Source organism: Tupaia chinensis, unplaced genomic scaffold (assembly GCF_000334495.1).
Source record: "Tupaia chinensis unplaced genomic scaffold, TupChi_1.0 Scaffold000340_1, whole genome shotgun sequence".
NCBI lineage: Eukaryota > Metazoa > Chordata > Mammalia > Scandentia > Tupaiidae > Tupaia > Tupaia belangeri.
In genome coordinates this window covers 2,811,242-2,819,636 of record NW_006159834.1, presented here as the reverse complement: position 1 = coordinate 2,819,636, position 8,395 = coordinate 2,811,242, and positions in this window count along the sequence as shown.

Below are 8,395 nucleotides of genomic sequence, written 5' to 3'. Positions count from 1 at the left end.
AAAAAAAAAAAAAAAAAAAAAAGAAAGAAAGAAAGAAAGGAAGGAAGGAAGGAAGGAAGGAAGGAAGGAAGGAAGGAAGGAAGGAAGGAAAGAAAGAAAAGAAAAGAAAAGAAAAGAAAAGAAAAGAAAAGAAAAGAAAAGAAAAGAAAAGAAAAGAAAAGAAAAAAAGAAAGAAAGAAAGAAAGAAAGAAAGAAGGAAAGAAAGAAAGAAAGAAAGAAAGAAAGAAAAGAAAGAAGGAAAAAGAAAAGAAAAATGAAGAAGAAAACAGAAGCAAACGCAAAATACCTCAGACTCTTGGCAAGCATCTAATTAAGGGTATGGCTGTTGAACTCATTATTAAAAATCTCTGAATCATTTGTGGCTACACATGGAAAAAATCCTTCCAATTAGTCTAAACCTTTCCAGGAGAATAGACTAAATGTTTGGATTTCCTACCAAAGCCTGATAAGTTCCTGGTACCTGCAATTAAGTCAAGAGAGATCCATGGGGCTTTAGTCAGTGAAATGGTCAGATGAGAACATCAATTCTGGGCAGAGTCCTTACAGTCAGCGAATGCATTGCCAAGTTCGTTTTTCTTCGCTATGGCTATCAGAGAAACAGGTGTCAAGATGAACCACTGAAGGCCAATGTTCCAGGTGACTACAGTGAGGAGAGACCCTGCTGGGTTTTCAAAGCAGATACACGAAATAAGCAGATATAGCATTTAAACCACTGAGTTTGGGGGTTATTTATTTCACCTAACATCTTGAATAATACGAGTTAATAAGCAACCCTTGGAATTGAAGACATTATGCAATAGAGCAGTCACTATGGAAACACAATCAGCAAGTGAAACTGTATCAATAAGTGATATACAAATAGAGCCATGAACCAGTGCAGGCGAGATAAAGTGGCTGGGGCAATCTTCAGGCTCATTTACAGCCTTTGAAATCTAAGGAGATGTTCGAACAAATGAGAACTATTGTAAAGATTGTGAAAACTTCTACATTGCAATTTTGTAAAATATATATGAATAATTTTTTTTCCTCTGAAATTAGTAATTGGCCTATACAAGATTAAATAACTTTCAGACACACTGCTTTGTTCTGTTTTGTTTTTTTCCATGAGCAAGAGAAACAGAGACAGTGGGGGACACTGCCAACAGAGTCTTGACACCAAGAGACACACTCAGCTTCAGCCGGTCCTGAAATACACATATGCTTGGTGTACTCAGGGAAGTCTCCAGATACGAACCAGGACCCTTCCTATGTGAGTCAGTCTTGAAGATTGTTGGATTACTGCTATGCCACTGTCCAGTTGTCTCAGAGATCCTGTTTTTACCTATCTAGAAAATAATGAAGATCCCAGGCTGGCCTTATTGCTTAGTGGTTAGGGGAGCCAGATCTCACTGGCTGCCTACAGGGTTTGAATCTCTGCCTCAGTGGCTTGAAAACCACCCCAAGTGCATGTGCATGGGTAAGCAAAATCCTGACAGGAGAGAGAGTGAAGAAGGGACTGTGGCATGACCACACCTCACTAGAGGGCTCTTTCTCCCCCTCTCATTCTGTCTTTCTCTGGAGAGTGCATATATGCTCACTGGGAAAAAAATGAAAAGCATTTTTAAAATTAAAAATAATTCTTAATTTCTAAAAAAGGAAGAAGGAAGATCCAGAGATAGAGAGCAGGGTTTATAAGTTTGATATGGAGGTTCTGACTGGTCTATATGTCACCTTTTCAACTTCAGGAAAAGATTCCGTACTATGTTAAAAATTTTATTTGAGGGGGCCAGCAGGTGGCATAGTGGTTGAGGTTCTGGACTTCCACATGGCCAACAGCAGTTCAAGTCCTGGACCTGGTGACTTGCTTTCTCACTTCCTCTCTCTCTCTTTGATGGTTTGAATCTCTGCCTCAGTGGCTTGAAAACCACCCCAAGTGCATGTGCATGGGTAAGCAAAATCCTGACAGGAGAGAGAGTGAAGAAGGGACTGTGGCATGACCACACCTCACTAGAGGGCTCTTTCTCCCCCTCTCATTCTGTCTTTCTCTGGAGAGTGCATATATGCTCACTGGGAAAAAAATGAAAAGCATTTTTAAAATTAAAAATAATTCTTAATTTCTAAAAAAGGAAGAAGGAAGATCCAGAGATAGAGAGCAGGGTTTATAAGTTTGATATGGAGGTTCTGACTGGTCTATATGTCACCTTTTCAACTTCAGGAAAAGATTCCGTACTATGTTAAAAATTTTATTTGAGGGGGCCAGCAGGTGGCATAGTGGTTGAGGTTCTGGACTTCCACATGGCCAACAGCAGTTCAAGTCCTGGACCTGGTGACTTGCTTTCTCACTTCCTCTCTCTCTCTTTGCCCCACAGCAAATTTAAAATAAAATTATTTCCTGAGTGATAAGAATAGTGTCTTTTATTATCCATAGGGAGTCCCTTTAACCGTGTCTGAGTTCATGCTCCTGAACTGACTCAGCAGGTGGTCAGAAGGTTGTAGGACGGGGTCTTTCAGCCCCACCATCAAATCTCCAGGGAATGGGACTAGAGATGGTGCTCAATCACCAATAGCCATACATTTAACCAATCAGCCTTCTGAAATAAAATATTGATTAAAAACTCTGAATGATGAAGTATTTGTGGGGAGAGGAGGGAGGCTTCTGGATTGATGAAAACACTGAGTTCCTTGAAGGGTGGTGTACTCAGAGAGGGCATGGAATGCCACCCCCATCCTTGCCCTATGACTGTCTTAGACGTACCTGTAGACTGGGGACCCCATTTAAGGTTGGCACTTGAAGTGGAGATAGTCTTCCAGGACTTAATCTTTGGGGGTCTATGATAACTCCAGGGAGTTAGTGTCAGAATTGAATTTTTGGACACCCCAGTTGGTAACAGAGCATTGCTGAAAAAAAGAAATAGCCCTAGATCTGGGAAATGGCAAAAGAAATGTGCAGACTTAGTCTTCTCTGAAACCAAAGTACCCTAGGCCGTACCTGGGGTAGGAACTGAGACTGGGGGACAAGCCAGAGTAGTGCAGCTTGTGTTTGATAAAAGCACGTAAAAAATCACATGTGGATTGCAATATAGAAAAGCATCCTTCTTCAGAAACTAGAAGCCTATGTGAAGCAGATCAAATTTCCACACATGGAAGAAGCTGGAGGAGTAACATCAGAAGGAGTAATAAGTGTATTTGCCTGTTTCATGTCATAACTTTGCCTGGTATGCATGTCCAAATCTCTGAAATCTTTTATCCCTAAAGATGTCTCATTGGCTTTGGCCAGTTTTTGCCTCATGGTTCTTCTTTTTGGATTCATTTGTTTCCATAATTATTTAACCATTGGTTTCTTTTGGGGTTAGCTCCAAGGTACTAATTTTTTCCTCCTCCATGGCTCTATCTCAGTCCCTAACTTTTTCAGCTGAGCATCTGCTTACTCCTGCCTTTGCACCCTTCAGTCTTATAACCCATCCATGCCTTGAGATTTCTGCAGGCCAGTCTGTGACTTGAGGAATAGTAAGAATAACAAGCAGATGGCCCAAGAAGCAGTAGTCTCAGAATGACACAAGTTCAGAAAAGCTGCAGGCCATCCATGGTACCAGAAAGTTCACTATGTCAAGCAGAGCATGTCAATAAAAAATCCTACATGGAGTGCTGATTTGAAAAGAAAATTTATTTATCTTCAGAAAACCTCCACTTTCAACTCTCCAGGGTTTGGGGATTACAGAAAACAAGATGCAGCCCCAGAGAAAGAACAAAGAATAGCATGAGCTAAAAGAGAGGATCCATATTTAAATCCTAAATGAGAATTAGGGTATTAATCAATCGATAATGTGGGGAATAACCTATATTTTTCTCTTTCTGACCTGAGGCTACCTGGTTTACTCTTTCTACTGCTGTATACCATAAGAAAAGGAGTACATTCTGTTTCATTTAAAGATTACAGAAAGCCCTGTTAAAATCGCCTAAGGAGAAATGACCAATTATCTTTTGTTTTTTTTTTTTGAGAGGTTTTTGCTATAGGGCGTGTGCACTCGCCAAACAGACAGAGAGAGACAGAGAGATAGAAAGTGAGAAATCACCCCCCAGGGGGGATGGCCACGCCACAATCCCTTCTCCTCCATTCTCCTCTCGGGATTTTGGGCACACACACACAATGCGCCCGGCGTGAGTTTAAGCCATCAGGCCCGGGACGCGAACCATGGTCAACTACATGGGAATCCAGCGACATAGCCATTACGCTGAATGCTGGTCCCAATTATTATCTTAAATAACTATGAGTATGAGGTCTAGGGGAGCTGGCAGGTGGCGTGGTGGTTAAAGACACTGGATTCCCACATGGCCGACCAGGGTGCGAGTCCGGACCTGGCGGTTTGCTTTCTCACTTTCCCTTCCTCTCTCTCTCTCTCTCTCTGTTTCTGTGTGATCAATTAAAATATAATAATAATAACAAATTAAATAAATTATTGTTTTTAAGAAAGGGTCTAGGAAAAAAATGTAGGCAATTATAGATTGACACAGTTGATGGGTGTTTAGACCAAATCTATTGCCACTTCTTGAGAAGTCTCCTCCATTTTGGCTTAAATACACACTCTTTTCTTGTTGTTGTTTATTTGTTTGTCTGTCTGTTTTTGAGAGGTTTCTGCTATAGGGCATACACTCTCACCAGAAAGACAGAGAGAGGCAGAAAGCAAGAAATCACCCCCTGGGGGATGGCCATGCCACAATCCCTTCTCCTCTATTCTCCTTTCGGTATCTTGGGCATGCATGCACATGCACCCAGTGTGAGTTTAAGCCACCAGGTCCAGGACTTGAACTGTGATCGACTACAAGGGGGTCCAGTGACATAGCCATTATGCCAACTGCTGGTCCCATACACCCCCTTTTTTTTTTTTAATTACCAGAGGGTACATGTGCAGAGAGAGAGAGAAAGAGAGATGGAGAGAGCACGACACCACCTGCTGTCCCCTGACATATTTTAAGTGACCCGCTCAGCCTACCATGTTTTAGAACACTCCTCCCTCCCTCCTATTGTTCACAGTTTTATTTCTGATTTAGCCTCCTGTCTCTGTCAAATAGTATATGCTCAATATTTTACTGAATAAATTTATATTATATTGGAGTAAGACCATATAGCCCTGTTCTACTTCATGGCTCTGTCTTATCGGTCATAACTTGTTGGGCCAAGGTGGGTACTTTGTCTATGTTGAACTAATAAAAATCCTTTTTCTAACAATTTTGAATTAAAACCAAATAATTCTAGTCTCAGATTTGTCTGGTTTCTTGAACAGTGATATAAAAATATGGATGTGCCTGTATTCCACCTGGTAGACTATGCAGCAAAGTAAAGGTGCAGACCATGAAGCAGACATGTTGAATGGAAAAGGTAAGAAGAGATGAAGATAGTCCTAAAGATGAGTTCCCTGATGCTTTCTAAAGCCACTTTTATATACTTACAAAAAAATCAGAAATACGTTATTTTAATTATCAACTCATTTTTTTAGAGAGATTTTTGCTATAGGACGCATGTACATGCACCAGAGAGAAAGAGAGAAACAGAGACAGAAAGCAAGAAGTCACCCCCTCAGGGGGATGGCCATGCCACAATCCCTTCCCCTCCATTCTACTCTTGGGATTTTAGGCACACTTACACATGCATCCAGCATGAGTTTTAAGCTGCTGGGTCCAGGACTCAAACTGTGGCCAAGTACATGGGAGTCCAGTGACATAACAATTATGCCATCTGCTGGTCCCTCAACTCGATTTTTAATTACCAAGTTATCTGTCAAAAATTCAGATGCTTCAGTCCAACCCTGAAAGATTCTGACTAGAGCGAGTGCGGAGTGAGCCAGGAGCTTGCATACTTGTTGGGCATCCCAGCTAACTGCAGTGCAGGTGGGAGGAGAATCACTGTTCAGAAACTACTACACTGTGTCGTGCTCCTGCTTCAGTGTGTCCTCTGGGTTCTTTTCTTCCAGGCTTCTTTCCCAACTCATTATCATCTAACTGCTTTTCAAAAACTAAAGCTCCTTTTTAAGCACCATGTGCACTTACTTCCTATGATTCTATGTGTAGCAAATACAAAATTATCACTCTGATTCCCTTCTGTTTAGTCTCCTATCAACCATATACTGTATTTACAAAAAAGAAAGTAGTACTCAAATAATTTTATTTAAATTGGAACTACTGCTCGAGTCAAGGTTTATATATTTCAAAAATTGCTAGCCTCCCAAAGGAAAAAAAACAGAATAAAATTTCTTTATCATTTTCATTTGATATTCTCCTTGAAGCCCAAAGAAAAGCTATTATAGAATTACGTTTAGAGAGTCTCACATACTTAAAGTTCTCATTGTACAATTCACAAAGCTAGTACATACAAAATACTTAGTATTGTAATTTATAAAGCTTTCATGATCTCCTACCTCTTCTCAGAAGATAACTTTGATGCCGTTGGTAAGTATTCATTGCCTAGTGTTAGGACATGATGGCAAGACTACAGGAATTAATCCGCACGCCTATCTATACAGCAGAATATTTTTCATGTTATGAGAAGGTAAATCTTGGTAATGGAATACATTCAATCTTTCAAACATACCAGGATATTTAATTCCATTTACAAGATTGCAATGAGTGTTAACGAGGAAGCATAATTATCTATTCAATCCATGTTTATATTCTCGTCCTTTCATTTTCATTTTTAGCTTCTTCACGTCTTAATTTTCCAGGATAGATGCCATTCTGCCTGACTCTTCTATTTTGTTATAAACCAAAGATGCCAGAAATAAACATGTTATACAAGAAGGAAAATTGTTTATTCTTCCCTCTGAACCACTCGGCTTCTTTCCGTGACAGGCAGCAGACTCAAGCCAAATGAATACTGAGAGGCACTGTGAATTCATCAAACAAAACACACATTAAGGCTGGGTATTATATACTAGATGGTATTAACATTTTGGTCATTAAACCTGCTTAATTAAATTTAATTGTGTTTTCCCCAACATTATAGCAATTGCTCACTAACCCTATTGCCTTTTCTGTTCCAGAAAAAAAAAAGACTTATTCTAGGCAAGTCAACAGTGTAGATGTTCAAAGTGGTGCATACCTTCCAGCTCCATTAGGTCATCTCCAGGAAGAACAATATGTTATGTCAATATTCCTGACTGAAGGTCAATAAATGATATGAAGATGTTGCTGGAGAGGTGGCCTCATAGCACAGCAGTACTATGTAGAAGAAGCCAGATCCCACGTGGCTGACTAAGGCTGCCCTGGAAGCTTGAAAACATGCTGGGTGCACATAACCGGGATCCCCGAAAGGATGGAGAATTGGAGGGAAAACAATTGCACTGTAACCAGGCCCATGGGGGGTGCTTCCTTTCTCTCTTGCACACACACATACACGTACCCTTTGGTATTATAACAAATAAATTTTTTAAATGACGCTTTTGTAGACCACAATAATTACAATGCAGGTGTTGGAATCTGTCAGCTCTGTACAATTTTTTTCTATAGAGTGAATAACATTCTCAAGAACAGTGAGGTCAAACAAGAAATATAGATTTGATGACTGACCAAAAAAGGTTCATGTTCACAAATTTAGTTAAGTGCTTTGCATTTCATTAGAGTCTAGCAGATATTGTCATGATGTAACACAGAGATTATCCACCCACGCAAGCCAATACACAGTACATGTAAATAATCAGCATTTTGTGACTTTAAAAGAAGGAGAAAACTATCTTCCTGCTAGTCATTTAAGAAAGCACCATTGGAGAGAAAAATAAAAAGTAACTGAGCTTCCAAGGATACAGGAAGAGAAAAGGTTAGTTCAGGTGAAGAAGGCTGTGGCACAGACATAAGAAGGAAAGTCTGGTTAAATTTGACTGAAACAAAGAATTCACTATTGAAGTACGTAGTTGTATTTGTTACAGTTTATTAATCTCTTCCATGACAGAGAGAGAAAGAGAGCACTCCAATGCGGTCTTAATGCCATGACCCACCCCCAGCCTTGGCCAACCCTGGATCATGGGCACAGGCCTGGCGGTATACTCAAGAAGTCTCTGGATGTGAACCCAGAGCCCTTAGATATGGCCAGCCCCACAGAGCATTATGTTTTACACATGTCACTGTCTGACACCAAGAAACATAGTTTTAAAAAATAATTGAAATAAAATAATTAAATACCAAGCAGAGACAATTTTTGTAAAAGGGATTCCATAGTGAATAAAAGGAAAGACATTGAACCAGAACCTTACGTTTGCACCGTATGCACTTGAACCCCTCCTCAGGTCTGTGCTGAGTGAGCAATCACCATGTCTTGTGATCATGGTCAAAGCAAACCCAGAACATGGATTCAAATTAACCTTTCATCTCTAGTCCAGATAATAAATTGAGGGTAGAAAGTGCCTCAAGGGTAACAGAGCCTGGCTGC